We start from the raw sequence: 19,172 nt of genomic DNA, 5'->3' as shown, positions 1-19,172 counted from the left end.
GAAACTCCAAGTTTTTCACCTGGTGAAGGTGTTTGCCATGAAACTTTGAGCTCAGGAACGGCAGGACCCCCCTCCTTCTTGGCTCTCCCCTTTCCCCAAGGCCCAGACCTCTCCCCCTCTGCCCCGCCCTCTGGCACAGCGCTGGCCCAGGAGGACCTGCTGAGCTACACCAGCCTGTATTCTAACCCTGGTCTTGAGTTCTTAGCAAAATGCTTCACTTATCCATACAAATCCAAGGTAGATTAGAAAGAATATAGATGTTGAGCTAGACTATTGATTTGGGGATTTTGCACTAGCAACCTGCAAGCATATGTTCTACTGATTCTGTCTTCTTAAAACCACACCCAGATTTAAGGAGTATTTGTGGAATGTCTTCGGAGTAAAAGGGAATGTACTTTAACAGACTATATGTTTTATAACATGAACAACCCGGACAGGGTCACAAATGGAATCGCCTCACAAGTGACAGAAGACAAGTGAGAGGCACAAAGCAACAGGTCTCAAAGATGGTAAGAGCAATGTTGTTTCGCCAACCCCCAAAAATTCCTGAAAGAACCAAAAATTCTGAATTTTGAAAGTAAAAGGCTATCATATATAGAAATAAAATAAATGATCCTCTTCATCAGTGTTTCAAGATCTGACTCCACATATTTCAGCAGGCCATACTGAATACTAGCACAGAAAAATCAGATGGACTAGTGGTGAGTAAGTTCCAGGAAAACGGCAGAAATTCCTCCACTTGTGTAAAGACATACACTCACCTGCCGAAGGTGAATGTAGAACGCATTCTGGAGAAATTCGGAAGCTTCCAGGGTCCGCTTCTGAATGGCAAGGACACGGACAGCTTGGGAGCATGCTTCTAACTCAGTCACCGGCATTCTTACACTGCAGGGGGAAAAGGAGGCCCTCAGTCGAGAGCAGAGATATTCCTGTAGTGTTTCCCAGGCCGAATCTCGGGGACTCAGTGCCCTGCAGCAGCCCGGCCCCAGGCGAGGACACGCAGCGTGGCCCACCCAAGCAGGAGGGGCACTGTGCTTGAGAAATCCCATCCCCGATGGGGGCAAGAGGGGCTGGTGGGGTTGAGTGAACCTATAAATGCCCACAGAAATATGCCTGCATTCATTCAAGTGATACAATCAACAGTAGCAGGCTATTTAACAAAATTTCAATTTTCAGTGGAAATTTTGCCATTCCTTTCCACTTGTCCCCTGCACTCTGAGACAGGCTTAGGCTCTCTCACACCTGCAATTCTGAAGCAATAGTTGTGAAGTAATTTTACTTTGCTGCAAGTGTCCTCGCTCCCCGTGTCACTGTGTCTGTCCTCTCTTAACACAGTCGGATATCTTCCTGGATCTCTACCTGAGTTCCTTTCTCCTCCTCCTCAGATCCTGAGATAAAGGACAAGTGAAGACACATGACCAGAAAAGGCACTGTGGACTTGACCGAAATCCACAGTGAACCCCTAGGTGAGTGCTGCCCACCCCTTACCTTCGATTCTCAAGGTTCTGCCCAGGGTGACATCCAGCCCAGAGTGGTGGCCCAATTAAAAGCTATGTGGCTTGGGCACGGGGACAGGTGCAGGAGCTGGTTCCAGGGCCAGGCCCCTCCCCACGTCTGCTCCCCTCTCCCCCGAAGCCCCGCTGCCAAGCACTCAGGCTCGGTGATCTGATGTCCTTCTCTTCTACTCTACTCCAAACCCTTTTCCTTTTCCTTTTTTTCCCTAATTATCCCCAGCTGGAGTGATTTTTCAATCGCAGTATCTAAAAAATTTCCTGCAGCCGAAAATGAGGTCTCCAGATATCAATGCCCATATGCTGGCTCCTGAAGAGAGACGCTGGCTAGGGGGACCCTCACCAACACTCACGGGGCATCAGACATGTTCCAGGGTCGGCCACCCCCAACAAGAGTTTGCTGTGACCCCTATGCCTGCACAGCATCCCTGCTCACAAAAATATAGTTGGCCCACTTATCGGTTATTAAGAAGCAAAAATACAAAATTGCTCATGTTTCTTACTAAAATTATCTATGAAGCGGAAAAGGGAATTGTAATAGAAAAGAACAATTTTGACCCCATGTTAAGTCTGTTCCTTTGGCTTTAAACCTGTGCCCTGTTTTCTAGGCTCAGACTTGCTATCTCTGCGCCATTTGTAAAAGAAAGTTGCCTTTAGACTGAAATATCCAGGACAGCCTCTTCTCCTGCCTGTGATCTTGAAGGATGCTAACTAATCTGCACTTATGTAGAGATGGCAAGTAGCAAAATAGAGAATAACTTTGTTTTATTTTTGGAGGTTTTACAGGGGCAACATGATTTGATCCACATGGACAGCTGCAAGAACAGCGGATTCAAAGGACAAGCAATTCATACAGCAAGAAGTTTCCAACAACCAATCAAAACCCCGCCCCTTTTTAGTATAAAAGGAGACTCAATTCTGACTTGGGGAAGATGGTTCTCCAGGACATCAGTCTGCCATCTTCTGGGTCTGCCAGCTTTGCAAATAAAGTCACTATTCCTCGCTCCAACACCTCATCTCCCAGTTTATTAGCCTGTCATTTGGTGAGCAGAATGAGTTTGGACTCGGTAACAAAATGACTGCATTGGAGGTAGTATGTCTCCACTGTTTCTTCATTTCCAATATGTAACATGCATACTATTTATGATCTAGTGCAAATAATTCATCAAAGACAACCACAAAAAGAAACTATACTCACCCAGCTATCAAAACTGAAGTCAAAACCTATCAATTTTATATGCTGTTTAAGAACACAACCGAAAAACCTAACATAGGGAGTCGATTCCACGGAAATAAAATTATTTCTACTCCTTCAAAACTTTTTCTTTTCTTTTCTATTTTATTTTGTTTTGCTTATTGAAAAGAAAATAAAAGTCAAATCATTTTATTTCACGTATTTTTGTTATAGCTACATACTTTAAATACTACAAAAAGACTTAAATTGCAATAAAAAATTGTTCATATATTAGTATAAAGATATATACACAATCAATGGGGATTAGGAAAGGAATGGATATTTACTAAAAATCCACTGCAATCCAGTCTTTTACAAGCATATCCTGGAATATAAGCTCTATTATCTAGGGAGCGTCACCCACATTCTCACTACTGAGTCCCTTAGTAATCAACCACTAAGTCACTAGCATAGAAACATGTGATCATTATTTTAGGAATAAATGAGGGAATTAGCTCATTCAATTCTAAAACAAAATCCCTAAAATAAATACTGAACTTATTTACAGATAAAGAAAATTTGTCCCCAAAAAAGTAAAGTTTCTTCCTCAAGGTCACAAAGCTAATAACTGGTAAAGGTAAGATTTGAACTAATCTGCCTGATTCTAAAAACTAAGTTGGAAATCCCATTCGACTGGGGAGTGTCCAGCTGCAAGCCTAGAACCCTATCTTTGTTCAGAGCTGGCCTTAGACAGCCTGAGACAGCACCCCATTCCTGTGGAACTCGAGGGCAAATGATAACAATAAGGATTTTATATCCAGCAGTTTCTTAGGTCTCATGTATATAAAGTGTCAGCAGGTCAGCAGAAAATCTCTGGGAACCATGAGTGTGTCCAGACCGTTTTGCTGATTAGAAACTCAATCTATCAGGATAGAGTGACCTTCCCATGAGAGGCCACATGGACATAAACTAAAGGCAGCTGAACAATGGAAACTAGCAAGACCCCGGAACTCAAGCAAGGATCCCTGCCATCCCCCACCCAGTTTCCTCTTCATCCGTGTGGACATGAAGACAGAAGACCCGGGTTCTTGTCCAAGTTACACTATCATGGATTCTCACCCATAAAAAGTTACGAATCTATGCTGTCGTAAGTCCTTTCCAACTCAAATATGATGACACCAATATCTCAGCAGAATATCTATGTCTCCACTTCCCCTCTTCTAATAGGAGACTATTTCTGTGGACACAAAGCAGAAATCCAATTTAAAAAACCATGCAAAAACCAGGCGAATTTCTGCTTAAGAGACTTTGCTCTCACGCTCAGTGAATGAAAACTCAGAAAAAGTGGTCCTTCTAACTCAGCAAATGGGAGGTAGCCTGACTGTGTGTGTGTGTGTGTGTGTGTGTGTGTGTGTGTGTGTGTGTGTGTAAATCAAATATAATCATGTCTGGGACGTGTACAGATTATTTTTAATTTCACTGTAATTTCATGGGGATGAGCCAACATTTAAAGTAATTTGAATGTAGTGTTCTGAGACAGACTCAGTCTCTTTTGGTGGAGGAGGTGAAAGGGGAGAGTAAAGGAGGAAAGAGGTAAATGAAGCAAAGAAGTAAGAATACTGCTAGGGAAAGGCAAGACGCTAATATTGTTCCTCATTGCATCACATACAAATTAGGGACTGGATTTCCCCCGTTGTCTTATGGAGCACTGAGTTGCAGAAGAAGAGGTGACAGCCCATTTCTCACTGAGATTGTGACTGTACGTGGCATCTTATAGACACAAATCATTTACCCTGATCAAACACTCTAGCAGCAGGCTGTAATTCTCCTGTTTTGAGAGACAAGAAAACAGGAGTTCAAAGCGGGTAGATAACTTGACAAAATTCAGAGGACCAGTAAACCAGAGAGGATGAAATCAAACTCAGATCTGAATGCAGAGTCTGATCTTCCCACTCCCAGGGCTGGAAATTCCTTAACACACATGCTCCCCAGATCCCCTGCAGTGTTCCTGGCGCCAAGCATTTCCCATTGTAATGGTCTCCAGTTCTCACAGACACAGCGCTCTGTGTAGCCAATGACCTTGATCAGACCTTGATCATCTACCTGCCACGCCCAACATGCTTCACCATACAGGCAGGAAAGCTGGCTTTCAAGTGCATACAAAGCCACCCTTTGTCTAACCTGGGATCTTCTGCAGCTTCTCCAGCATAAAGGCAGCCATGAAAGTGCTCACAGTTTGTACGTGAGCCACACAACCTCTCTCCATCTGTCTCCCCACCTATACTACTTAGCTATGAACATTTTGAGAATCTTGGAAACAAATTTTTAAAAACAGAAAAGAAAGGATTCTGGAACAAGTACTTAATACTTACAATTTTAAATGACAATTTACAAAGTGAGTATTGACAAAACGAATCTTCCTTTCTAAATGTCAGTTTTAAGGATTTAAAAATATAATAGCAAAAAATTCTCACTTACAAAATTAACAAAAACATAAACAATAATCCGGAATAAATTCAAAAATAATGCCCATATTCTAAATGGACAAACTTCAGGACTGTACTGAGGGTTAAAGTAAGAGGTATGAATGTAGAGACATAAACATATTGCATGGAGAAAAGCAGTTTTGTAAAGATGTAAGTTCTCCTAAGAATAATTCAAAACTTACTAAAAAATCCCATGAAAATTCCAATCTGATTTTTTTTAACTTGAACAAAATATTTTGGAATTCTTCAGGAATAATAAAGTCATAATACTTGACAAGAAAATTTGGGATGGAAGAAAAGAATCAAAAAAAATCAGACTGCCAGTGATTTAATAAATTTTTACAGTATGTAAGATATGGTGCTGGAGTAAGGAAAGGAGATTGACAGAAGGGAACCATGAGCTCAAAAAGAGACTCTAGTGTATGTAAGTATTTTGTACAGTTGGGATTTCAAATCAAAGAGAAAATTATGAATTCGATAATTGTCCTGGGACAGAAAATCACCTGGAAAGAGTAAATTCCATTCCTGTCATAATGACCACAAGATAAATTGCAGATAGTGATGTAAATATTAAAAAGTACTAGTAACAGCAAATACAACTCTTTGCTCTTATTAAATCAACTTCTCCTCACTATAACATTTACTATTATAATCTCCATCTTAGAGATTACAAAAACCTACAGAAGAGATTTATTCCATTATAAGAGAGTATTTCTAAGAATAATGTCAAAGATAAAACCCATAATGAAGACATTTACTATCCTAAGAATAGTTTGAGCCACAACAAAAATCAAAAAAACTTCCTGAACAAAATGAAAGGAAAGAAATGACAAGAAAAAGCTCTGTGATACATGTTGATGAATTCACGAAGTTAATTTTCATAACATACAAAAAGCTGTCACAAAGCAACAAGAAGCTCCCTCACTTAAATGTGGGCAAAGGACAAAAGGAATCATTCATTTTAAAAAAGTCAAATGGCTAATGAGTGAAAAATGCTCAAAACTTCACTGGTCATCAAATGCAAACAAAAACAATGAAAAAGCACTTTTGCTTATCATATTGGCAAATATTTTTAAGATATTCTAGCTAGTGTCCATCTGTGGGAGAACAAATCATGAGCGACTTTTTCAGAGGATGACATATCAATGGATTTGTAAGCTCTGAAAAACGTACATACACACTGACTCAACTCCACTTCTAGGAATCGTTTCCTTTAGGAAAAAAAAATCAGTCCAAAAAGATGTACCCATCAGGGCATTTACACAGCACTGTTTACAAAGGTGGGAAGAAAAACTGAAGTGAAATCATATCCAGCGATAGAGAATTGGTTACATAAGTAATTGTGCATTTTTTCATTCCCCAATGGAGAAGGAATTTCTAGTCACTTGAAAGGAGTCTGTGATGAATGTAAATGTCACATCCAGGGACTAAATTTCCAGAAGCCTTAACTAAAGGAATACACATACAAGATCACAGGAATGTCTGTACAAGAAGGATGCAACTCAAACATTCTTTCTGACAGTGGAAAATGGAGAAAACTTAACTGTCCACCATCAAGACAATGATGCGGTAAATCAAGGCGAGCTGCGGGCGCTGAGGGAGCCGGCGTTTCGCCGAGGTCCAGGGCCTTGTCCACAGCACTCTCCCACCAAATGTGTCCGTGGACAAGAGACGACACCCGCACATCAGGAGACCCCTCCAATTTATCTGAAAGGGCCGGGTGAGTCTGGAGTGGGAGGACGTCCATGATATACGCCTGAGTGAATAAAGCGAGCTGCAGAAAAACATATAGTATGGCCTCATTTTTAAATAAAGCATATATACACACACCTATACATTGATTTCTCATATGTGTATATATATGTATCTCATAGGCATAAAGGTCATGAAATATATATACCAAATTTTCAACAGCTTTTACTCCCAGGAAATAATGGGAAGGGAGTTAGGGGCCTTCCTGTACCACCACAGTTCTCTTTTCAGTATTTCACTTAAGTATACTTGGAATTTAAAAGTTTATTTAAGTCCGAAGTAAAATGGACGATGCCTCCATAAGACAGAATGCTACACTGGTCTTTAAAATTCATGCCAGGGGAGATAGAATATTGTAGAAAAACATGTAATAAGCCAAATGGAAAATGGAGGTCTCCGAACAGTAAACAGGGACAGAGTGCTCACTGGTTTTTATGACAGAGATGATACACACTGACGAAAAAACAGAAAATAAATGTTAAATTGTTAATTATTATCTCTGAGTAGCGGGACCAGGATAGAATTTTTTGTCCCTTTTTTCAAACATATTATATTAAATGCACATTATTTTTCATCTGAAAAAAGCATTTTTAGACGTGTAGTACCACGCAGTGGGGAATAATACATGAATACTTACAGAAACAAGTAACTAGGAGACACCGCAGCAGCGCCACACAATGTAGAACGGGCAATTCTGATTAACACCGCTCAGTTACATAAGGATCCACAAAGTGAGAGCACCTGCTGTAACAGGGCGTGGCCCCCTTCTATTTGTCAGTTGTATCTTCAGGGCTGAGGCAGTTCTGAGCACGGCCAGTGTCAGTTCATGTGTCTGGATGGATGCTACTGGAGGTGAGGGCACCTGCAAGCAGAAAGGAAGAACAGAAACCATCCTCTGCCTTTTCTGTTTTGTTTCTTTGTTACTTTAAAAGAGAGGCATAAATAAGATAAACTGTGTATCTCCCCAACTGAAATTTCAGTAATGAAACCGTTTTTAAAGGCTTCAGAGCTTATATTCTGTCTATAACTGTCTTTTCAACAAAGCATATTTATTAAAAGTTAATTGACTCAGTTAATTAACTCCCTGTTGAAACATTCAAGTAAAGATCATGAAAGGCCTTACGTAATAGAACCACACCTGCAGTGACTAGCTCAGCTGTCTTGACGGCAATGCAGTCAGCCCCCACCATCCCGATGCCCTAAGCTCCTGATGCTGGTAAGAGAGCACGCTGCCGCCTCAGATGGAGAGATACTGTGAAAGCATTTTTTGAACTCTACAGTACTGACAAAACATACCTGACAAATCCCAGGCTCCTTTGAAGCTGTCATTTTCGGTTTCTGGCCAACCCCAGTCAATGAGCAGAACCACCCCATACCCGAGTCATGGGACTCACGTGGGAAGAAATTTTGTAGAAATTTCCAGGTACAGAATGTAACCAACTATATGTAGAACTCTGATAAAAGAAAATATGAAATACTCTGATGTTGAAGACACTCAAAGTATTCTCCTAAGCCTTAGTAGATGGAAAGGCTGGGATTCTCCTCAGCCACTTATTTATTTCACAGCCAGTGAGCATCTCCCACAAGCCCTGTTTCCCTGTGTCTGCTGGGAGCCTCAGGCACACTCTTGATGTCGATCTTATAAGTCACAGGGCAGACGCGTGTCTCTCATGCCTGCCACCCTCACACAGGCTCGCCTCCTAGCCTCACTGTCTGAACTTGGCCCCATTTTCTCACCTGTTTATTTGGTATCTGTTCTTCTGTAAGCTGCCTGAAATGCTTTTTGGAACAAATCAGAAGAATGAGTGGGTAGAGAAATGGACAGTTGGACAGGTGAGAGGTGGGCAGACAGACAGAGAGACTCCAAGAAAAGGGGAACAAAGAAAATTCCCTATGCAGAACCCTCTTCTAGTCAGGGAAGAAAACCGCCACGGAGACGTGTGAAGAGCTAGGTGGCTTAGGGCTGTTTCCTGGATTCCATGAAAAGTCCCACCAAGAGAGAGGGTAGAACTATAAATAATAAAAGAAAAAAGCATGCATGCTTGAAAAATATATCTACAATATGTACTTTCTAAAGAATAGATTCAAATCAGCAGGGCCCAATTACACAATCCTTGGGTATTTACAGAAATTAGAATCCCATCTCCAAAGCACAAGGCATCCCTTCGTAGCACTGAGAGTCTACAAGGGGCTGTTATAAAGCTTTCACCACAAAAGCTATGCTCTCCTGCACTTATGAGGAAGGAGCAGCTGTGCCCGGGCTGCCCACGCGCATCATTTGCACCCTATAGCACCTCTACGGGGGAGGGACGCCTAGCGAGCCCCATCTCTGCAGGACAGAAAACAAGCCCGGGGAGGCTAAGCCGACCTACCAGTTCTCCATCTCACAGGACTGGTCACTCCAGACCAGGACTCGAACTCGGACCCACGTTTGTAATCACGGTACTACCGTGTTTTGTGTGCTTTTTGTGTGTATAATACATTTGTTTCTGGCATGAAAGTATATTTAATAAATGATCGGTTGTCCTGTCTATCTCATTTGCTCACAATCAGTCTTTATAGTGTTGAATTGTACTCTTTTTCCGTGGAGAAAGAACGGAACGAGCGGGTGTTAGAATGAGGTGGGGCTCCATTCTTTATCTGTTACCTCATCTCATCCAAGTCCCCAACCAGGGAGAAGGAGCAAAAGTTTTCTTCATCTTTTAAAGAGAGGGCTCCACTGATGGTGACTTAACTCCAAAACCAAGTATGGGGAAAGGGCACATTCAGCAACCAGAGCATTATCACCAGTAGGAAGGCAAAAACAGTTCACGGGAGGGCTCAGGGGGTCACCCTGATTTAATTTCAATCGATAAAACAATAATGCACTCTAAAAATACTAGCATGCAATGGATTGGCTCTTTCTTGACATCTAGCAAGTTTCCACAGCCCACATGTAAAATTATCGTGAACCAGTGAAAGGAAGTGTCTACAGACAAGAAAAATCAATGCCACAGGTAAACTGAAACCCAGGCTGGAAGAAAGGAAGAGAAAGGGCATAGTAAAGAAGTGGGGAAAGGCTGGGGAAAAAAAATCATCACACGGACTCTCAAGCATCATCCAAAAAGCATATAATCATTCGAGAGAGAGAGTTACTGAGGTCCTATTCTGTGCAAGTTTGTAGAGCGTGTGAAGCAAGAGCGCAGCGACCACTGTGGCAGCAAGTGGCGGGGCTCAAATACACTTCTGATCCCGGTACCTGGCACACTTGTCCTCAGTATAAAGGCAAAAAAAAAAGTAAAATAACTCTGTAAACTCAAAGCATTGTTAAAAAAAAAATTAAACAAAACCTAAATACCTGGACAGACAAAATACGCACATTGCTGGATCACAAGACAGCGCTCTTGGAATGGCAGTGCTCCCCAGAACGATCCGTATATTCAACCTGGACTCGATCACAATCCCTGCGGGCTCCACTGCAGAAACTGACTAGCTGCTGCTACAATTCATATGGGAATTCGAGGGTCTCAGTAACCAAAACGTGCTTGAAAAAGAAGAACAATGTGAGAGGACTTGTAATTCTCAATTTCAAACCTTACAACTGTATGCCTAGGTGAGATTAGAGGCCATTGTGAAGTTATGACTGTGTTTATCCATATTTTCTAAATTCTCTACAATGAATATAACTGTTACAATAAGAAAAATAAAAAGTAAGGTGTCTTTTAAAACATGCACACCGGTTCATTCATTGGGAAAAAAACATTTTAACTATAAAAAGGTAACCAAATATCTAGTGAAAAAGGACTACTTAAAATCAAGTGTGTATTTACATTTTTCATAAATTGAAAACTGAAAAGCACAAACACATCAAGTTTCTAGGGAGACCGATGCAACATATTAATAGTTATTTTCAAAAATACTAATTGAACAATGAAAACTCAAGAAAGGGAAAATCGCTATTGACAGCCAAATGCAAACACATGGAGAGCAAAGGCCTAGAAATCACAGTTCCTTTAACTCTGATACTAACTCAATAGAAGAGGAAATTCCTCCCTGTGGGGACAGTGGAATCCCATGCATAAGACAGGATACACAGTACAAACTGCACTAGAATCTGGGGTGAAATTCTTAGAAGAATTCTAAAGTTACAACATTGCTGAAAAACTATAAAAACACTGAAAGACAGATTAAAACACACAGTCATATATATTATATAGAAACATATGAAGTCTGCTCCCATGTTGCATAGAAATACAAACATATTTGTTCATTTATGGGCACTGATTACGTTTTCCCAGGTAGAATATTTCAACTAAAACAAATAATCAATAATACACAACTCTTGTCAAATCTACTTGATAAGGTACTCTTCTATGTAACCATAATTTGTCTAAGATAGATCTAAAATTATTGAAAAAGATCTTTGTATGGTTTCTTGAACTCTTCTCAAAATTCCAAGCTTAATTTTAAAATAGATCTGAGCAGTTTTTTCTATATTAACTTTTCCCTCGTGAAATGAACAGCACAGTCTATTGTCAAAATTCTGTCCTTACAATGATTCACGAGCACTGTATCCTAACAAAACTGTTGGACAGCAAGGCACTATCCAGACAGTGTGACCAAACAAATGAAACACAAGGAAGACAGTGAGCCTATTCTGGAGGGCTTACCGTCTGTGTCAACTCTGGGGATTTTATTTGATTCGTTTGATTGGGTAGCAAAATAAAATCAATCAAGTACTTTCTTCTTTAAGCATCCTGTTAGTCATGACTCTGTTGTTAGTGTCATGAGAAGGAAAGACTAAAGCAAGACTTCATTAGGTCAATTAGCAATAGCCATCACTGGAGAGTGAGTAAAAAAGAAGTTAACTGATAGCAATGCTTCTGCCTACATGAGACCTAAAATAAACCTACACTGATCTCTTTAAGGAAAATGAGGAGATGAGGCCCCAATGAGAAAAACAAAAACTAACAAGAAATCAAAAAAGTAAAGACTTTTTCATTAACGATTCCAGGAAGGAGTGGAGCATGGTGGTGAAGAATACAGATGCTGGGGACAAACATGAGGGCCTGAACTCCCACAGCACTGGGTAGCTTTGACACTGATAAGTCAGTGAAATTTTCTGCATCCCAGTCTCCTTTCCATAGACTTGGGAAAACAACAGCACCCGTCTCCTAGAACGGTCCTAATAATTAAGTTATTTTATATATAAAAGGTTAAATAAAATACCTCAGATATTAAATATTACCCCAAAAGAACAAGGAATAAGAAAACAGAGATAAATTGGAGTTCATCAAATTTTAAAACTTTGCTTCAAAGGACACCATCCAGAAAGTGAAAAAACAACACACAGCAGAAATTTTTTCAAATCATTTATCTGATAAGGAATTTGTATCTACCAAAAAAAAAAACAAAAACAAAAACAAAAAGAACCTCCTACAACTCAACAATAAAAAGGCAACTGAATTAAAAAATGAATAGAGGATCTGAAAAATATTTTTCAAGAAAAATATACAAATGACCAATAAGCACAACGAAACGATGTTCAATATCATTAGCTGTAAGGGAAATCAAGTCAAAACCACTAGGAGAAACCGCTTCACACTCACTACAATAGATTATAATCAAAAAAGGAGTAACATGCACTAATGAGGACACAGAAGATGCAGAGGTCGCAGCCGTTGCTGGTGAGGATGTAACACAGCCTGGCCACTTTGCAAAAACTCCTGGCAGGTCCTTAGAGAGTTGAACATTTGGTTTCTGAATAACCAGGCAATCTTGCTTCCTGGGCACACACGTAAGATAACTGAAAACAAATGTTCACATAAAAACTCCTACAGGAATATTCAAGGTGCTATTACTCATCACAGCCAAACATCAGAAACAACACAAATGTCTATCACGTGATGAATGGGTTAACAGAGGGGCCCAGCCATACAGAGGAATATTATTCAGCAATAGCAAAGCATAGAGTACTGACCCAGGCCACAACGTGGACAAATACTGAAAACGTTACTCAGTGTGAAAGAAGTCAGTCACAATAGATGCTTCCACTTACATGAAGTAACTAGATTTACATGAAATTTCCAGCAGAGGCAAACCCACAGAGAGAGAAAAGTGGCTCCCTGGGTCTGTGGGAGGATGGGGAAGATGGGGATGTCTGCTTATGCGTAAGGAGCTTCCTGTTGGGGGGATGAAAATGTTCTAAGATTGAATGGGATGCACAATTCTGGGCATAGAGTAAAAACCACTGTACATTTTAACGGGTGAATTGTTATTAAAACTGTTAAGAACGAAAGCACCTCGGGCCAGTACCTTCCCATAGTAAATGCAAATTGCTAAATTTTATTACAGGAAGAAGAAACTGCCCTCAGCATGAAAGCAGGAGTTCAGCAAATGTGAGTTAACCGAAATTGGACAAGAGCATTTCACTTCAAACAGTTGCTGAGTGTACACAAAATATTAAGACATGACAAGGAAAATCAGTTTGACATCACGAAGAAGCATTCTGCTTCAAATGCAGATCAAGGATTCGGCAAGCCCAGCTGCTAGAAGTGACCAGAGAAGAAACCTGGTTCTTTAAACAAGCACCAGAGCCAACAAGGAATTACTGGTGAGGAAAGCAGGCGGCCGAAAATCTGGAACAGTTTGCTACAAATAATTTCTCCACTGAAAATTCAAAAATAAAATGAATGTGATGTAATACTGTGTTGACCTCAGGTGAATGGGATTCCTCCGTTTCTCGACAGTTTTGTAACCCCGAATGAGAGACTCAGGAGAATCAGAATGGCTCCTGGGAGTCCCCAAATGACTGCCCACCAGCACGCTGACCACCATCACATCTGCCAGGGTGGAATTGCAGAGAAGAGACCAACTTCGGAAAGGCACAGGAAATATTGACAAGGGAAAAAAAGGCTGATATCAGTCTTGGGACAGAGGCCATGAGAGCAGAGGCCAGAAGGCTGCAGGTGAACTGCAGTGGCCATGGGGCAGGAAGGGACCACGGGGGAGCAGATCTCAATTCTCTTCTCTCTCTCCCTCGGGTAGGAGAGATAAAGTCTGCATCCTTCTCACCTGGAACTGTGGGTACTGTCTGGCAGAAGTCTTACCGACATGGAATGAATGACTCAAGACTGTGGAAAAACGAAAGAAAGCGAGAGGGAGTAGGGAGCCAACTCCAAGAGCCTCTCAAATGCTCCCATATTTATTGTGTATAATCAAAGAAAATAGTCTTTAACAGTTGTGTGATAGTAAACAGGAACTTTGGGAAAGACAGGATGAGACAGAGATTGTAGAATCCACAATGAGTAAAAAGTCTTAGTTTACCTTTAGGGGAGTCATGGGGAGAGGGGAACAAGATAAATTCTTTAGATATTCATTACAAAGCAGACCACCAGTCCAGCCAGGTCCGTGTTTTGGGGATAATAGAGTATCTAACAGCACGCAAGCCCAGCATTTATAGCTGAGGGCCTGGGTCATTGCTGTGCAATGAACAGAGTGCTATCTAAAACCTCAAATATGCAAGCAAGGCATTGTCTCTGCTTTTTATGGCAAGGACACAGGAGTGAGGATGCACAGGTGCTTGCTTGAAAGCAGTTAATAAGCACACTTTTTCTTCTTAAGGTTGACATGCGTCTGGTGTCTGTTAAATTTGTTAACCCAATCATGGGCTATCACATGGAACCCTTATGGAGGACACCCTAGAATGACAAATCCTGGCTCTGGGTCTTTTCCTGCCAGCTTCGGGCATTCCAGCAGGGTCTAGACACATCCCTGAATAACGATCCCACAGAACCACCCAGACTCTTAAATCCTGGTGCTTGGAACTTAATTTTAGCTCTACACAACTTAACATAGAAAAGTTTCAGAAATAATAGATATTATATTCTTTTTATATCTCATCATAGAACTGATTTTTCTGATTGCTCTAAGCTGCTTCTACTTGGTAAATCACCTAATTCTGCAGGTGAATTCAGTACTTTCCATTGCGCATAACTAGACAGTCTGGGCCCTCTGACTTCTATTGGTCAAATAAATACCGATACACCTAATTGATTTCATTGTTCATCAACTTCAGCCTGGAGGTGAGGGAGTGTCACTCTGTTACTCAGCCCACCCTCTACTCTATTCTCTTCAGCAACTCAGGCCTCCTGAATACAAAACGTAGTATCTGTTTCCCTTCACCTACGCTTTCCACAAACGCAACAGGAAACATCAGCCTAGAGAATGAATTCAACACAAATGTTAAAACAAAAATCTACAAACCTGAAGCAACTCCAACTCCGAATCATGATACACAATGACATGAAAGTAAGGGTGTCAGGTACAAAGCACGCGTGAGCCTGACCACCTCATTTCTATTCTTCAAAGGAAGGAAGGTTTTCATGTTTTTTAATTATCATTCTTTGTCATTGTTTCTGATTAAGCCAAAAAATAGTTTATGAAATAATTAAGCACTGCAATAACAGATTTTCGCTGTATCAATTACAGAAGGAATTCAGAGGGGATAGGAAAACCCACCTATGTAAAAAATGCAAAATTTCTTCCCCTGTTAAGAACACGTATATAAAATGCAACAGAGAATTCAAATTCATGTGGAGAGGAGCAAAAGCCACAGAATCAAACAAAGTCATTACTATGAGTCAATTCAAAATTCACTGGACAAACATGCTCAATGCATTCAAAGAATTTTAAAGGCACACTGCAAACCATTCACTTAATGATCTACAGGCTAGAGGAAGAATTTCCCTCTTTAACAGACAACAGAAATCAATAGGTTGCCCCACCAAACGAGGACCAAACAACAATCAGGTTTTTAACAGTTCTGATAAATCAGCATGTTCTAAACATCAAAATCCAGAAATTTTAAACATTCATTCACACCACAATGAAACAAGCACTTAAAAAAAAAAAACAAAAACAATAACCCGAAGAAACTAAGCACATTTATCATGTACCTGGATCAATGGGAACTTCTTGTAACGCTGGAAGAAAGGACAGGCTATAGCCTTTTACTTAAAAAATAAAACTACATTTAAAGATAACTGCTAAAACACATTTCATCATTCATGTTGCCTTGAAAAATCTGAGGCACTCGTATCTGATCAGAAAAGCAATTCTGAGTAATAGTATGTTACAATTCAGTGCCAGTTTGCTTTAGTAGAAAAAAGAAAAGCTACTGTTTCTCATCCTGCACAAAGTGTAAGGAACCTTCCTGCCTCTATCTCCCCTATTTTCTAAGCTCAAGTATGAGAACGTTTTATACACACCAATATGCCAAATGACAAAAGAGTATCAATTTATTTGTATAAATATATGCCTACACCTTGAACTGGAAGAGAAAGGTATCAGAAGGCTATATGGAACTTATTTCTACCTTCCTGAAATCACACACACACACACACACACACACGTTCACAGAGACACAGACATGTACACACTGAATTACTGGGCAATTCACAAGCTGAGGACTTCCAATTTATAGAAGATAACTTTGTAGTTAGTTTAAAATACAAAACTGTCAGCTTTTGAAAGCCTTCATCATCTGCTAAATCATCCAAATATCAACGAGACCCAATTAGCCTTCTCTGTAGAATATAATTTCCCATGATGGCAAAACAGACCCTAAGTAGTGGATCCAAGACTCGTGTTTATCACTACCTATGATCGTTTTTAAACACATAAACAGATTCAGAAAGTATGTCCCAACAACATTTATTCTTATTGAAATAGCATATGTATTCAATTGTCTATACAGAAAATAGGTCCCATGATGGTGTTTAAGAGCTATTTTGTGTATTGAAATATTTATTTTTAAGTTCAGACAAGGAGGGTCTGTATTACTCAGTTGTAGAACACCTGCTTAGCATGCACAATGTGCTGGCTTCAGTCCCCAGTACCTTCATAAAAATAAGTGCTTATTTAAAAATAAGAATAAATTTATAAAAAGAGTAAATGCAGACTAAAAACCACTGCAATCTAGGAGCCATAATTTTAATAAAATACAAGAGTTTCTATCAAATATTCACTATATGACAATCACAGAGACAACCACAAATCGCCCCTGACAACCATCACGTGTGATTCTCAGCAACCCTACTAAGTAGACACCGAAGAGAAACCCAGCATTGCGGATGAAGAAACGGAGCTCGGAGGAGCCGGGGACGCTGACCGTCCTGCTCCCCGTGACACCACGTCAGCCCAGGATGAGCGCTGACAGAGCTGCACTGAGGGGACAACCAGCTGCACGGAACCTTGGTGCACTGGGGAGTCCCAGAAAACACTCAAAACTGTTCAGTGAAGAACCAGCTCAAATATATTACATTGTGCCACATCCTTTAAACAGGGAACATGACTGAGACCTTTTTGATGCCTCCGTGTCCTTTCTGCCATTATCAATTATTTGCCCTCTCAGCATGCCCAGTCATGAATTGGACCCCATATGAAGTGCATTCAGATGGCAGAGTTTTAAAGCTGTTTTATGAAGTTTGTAAGACTCTGTCTATGCCTCACACAGGCGGTCATCCATCACTTCTCACCGGTGTGGATGTACCTCATGAAATCACACCTTTCTGCTTTTTAAAATCCCTCCATGTAATCCAGACTTTTCAACAGCAAAGAAGCAGCTCAACCAGAAACAGTGGATAGCTTTTCACCAAATGGACTCGAACAGCCCATCGGACTACCTGGAAGCCCTTTTTTTCTATTAAACCCACTTCCAAGGACTTCATCATTTTCTGATTGGTGGACTTGGCCTCTGACTGGCCTACTCTGAGAGCTCCCAGCCTCACATCCGGGGGTGGGAGAGGACCCTGCTCTTCGGGGAAATCAGTGCGGAAGGCGGAAATCTTCCACCCAGGTCCGCACGGGTAGAAGTGCCACAACGTGCTCAGAAAATATACCGTCAGCAACCCTGGGCTCCCATGGACTGATGTCACATGAACCAAACTCATCAGAGACTGATGCAAGAAAACCAGAAATTGAATTTATTAATGTAGCAGGAGATGTGAAACTACGAACCAGACTGAAATATCAGAGTTCAACTATGAGTACAAATTCTCCTCAACGGCCCAATCACGGGCAGGCAGTCACATGGCAACCATGGACAGAAGCAGAGCAGGAAGGTTTTCTAGATTAACTCAATGGACTAAATTTCTGTTATACGAACAGATCTGCAGCCCAGAAGACATTTAACGCCAATCACGGTGCACTGTCCGTGGACAGTGGCTGAGACACGACTGTGAGCACCTGTGTAACTCTCCTTTCCCTGTCCTTTCCGGGCTAAGTGATGCACAGAGGTACAGAGGTCCAGGGATGCAGATACCTCTAAACACCCAAAGCCCATCCCTGGGAGCCTCGAAACCAGACAGCAAGGGTTTAAATTCCAGCTCTGCCACTTACTAGCTCTGTGACCTTGGCCAACTTACTTACTCTCTCTGTGCCTCAATTTCCACATTGTAAACCTGGGATAACAATCAAATCTCCCTTACTCACTTGTTGTGAAGATTGAAGGATTCATTTCTGTAAAACGCTCAGAAAAGTATGTAGCACATTTTTGGTGCTCAACAAATGTGAATTTAATAAGAAAGAGATTTACAAGTCTCCCTACTAATCATCTTCTGTGTTTCATGGCTAGTCTGAGTCCCAAAGGAAATCCTTATTTCCCCTCTTATAAACTCTTGGAGAGCACCCTTCTCTTGTTTATACTGAGAGAAGGGATGCCTCCTCCACACTACTCTGGTCCATGGAGAGTGCTTCCCCCTTCACACCCCTGACCCCTGGCCAACGGCTAGCACTCTTCACAATACCAGATTGAGGTGTGAGTCCGGAGAGACAAGCAGGGCATATGAAACCTTTCCTTTCCCTCCAGTGTTGGCCACCCTTGGGGAGCAGCCGGGATGCTCAGCTCCTTGGCAGGGCAGCCCTGTGCAGGATGGGGCAGATCATCTTAAGGGAAGGCTCGCTGTGGCCCAGAGTTACCTGGGACTGCGTGAGTCTCTAATTCTGGGACACAGTATCATGACACGCATTTTCCCACAGCCCTGAATTTCATGGAGAACGTGGCTTCATCAGTAATAAAGGAGACATTTATCGCCTGTCTGTTCTTCTGTGTCATCTCTCAGTTGGCTGCTGGAGAAAACATGTGTATAAGTATTGGGTCCACTTAAGCCCCAATATATATGAAGTACCAAAAAATTCTGTGGCTTAACATTGGTTCAGGGCGACTGTGTAACCGTCCTGACTTTGCTGATGCTAAATTATGGGTATAGG

General features: G+C 41.1%; 1 protein-coding gene across 35 annotated transcripts in view; it reads right to left on the bottom strand.

The window, feature by feature from the left end:
* The window catches only part of LOC141577675 (uncharacterized), a 148,124-nt gene that overhangs the window by 85,777 nt on the left and 43,175 nt on the right, over nt 1–19,172 (bottom strand). For 29 of the 35 annotated variants that reach the window (XR_012506914.1, XR_012506913.1, XM_074363354.1 and 26 more), the window contains 4 exons: nt 10,282–10,446; nt 8,220–8,377; nt 7,561–7,785; nt 762–885 (listed from right to left, as the gene is read on the bottom strand). The gene's annotated coding sequence lies outside the window, so the exon portion shown is untranslated. The remainder of the gene's footprint in view (nt 1–761; nt 886–7,560; nt 7,786–8,219; nt 8,378–10,281; nt 10,447–19,172) is intronic. The other 6 variants (XM_074363333.1, XM_074363331.1, XM_074363341.1 and 3 more) reach the window with 4 other exon arrangements.

Source organism: Camelus bactrianus, chromosome 5, assembly GCF_048773025.1.
Source record: "Camelus bactrianus isolate YW-2024 breed Bactrian camel chromosome 5, ASM4877302v1, whole genome shotgun sequence".
Classification (NCBI taxonomy): domain Eukaryota; kingdom Metazoa; phylum Chordata; class Mammalia; order Artiodactyla; family Camelidae; genus Camelus; species Camelus bactrianus.
The sequence above is the reverse complement of the archived record's forward strand: the minus strand, read 5'-3'. Positions and strand labels throughout refer to the sequence as shown.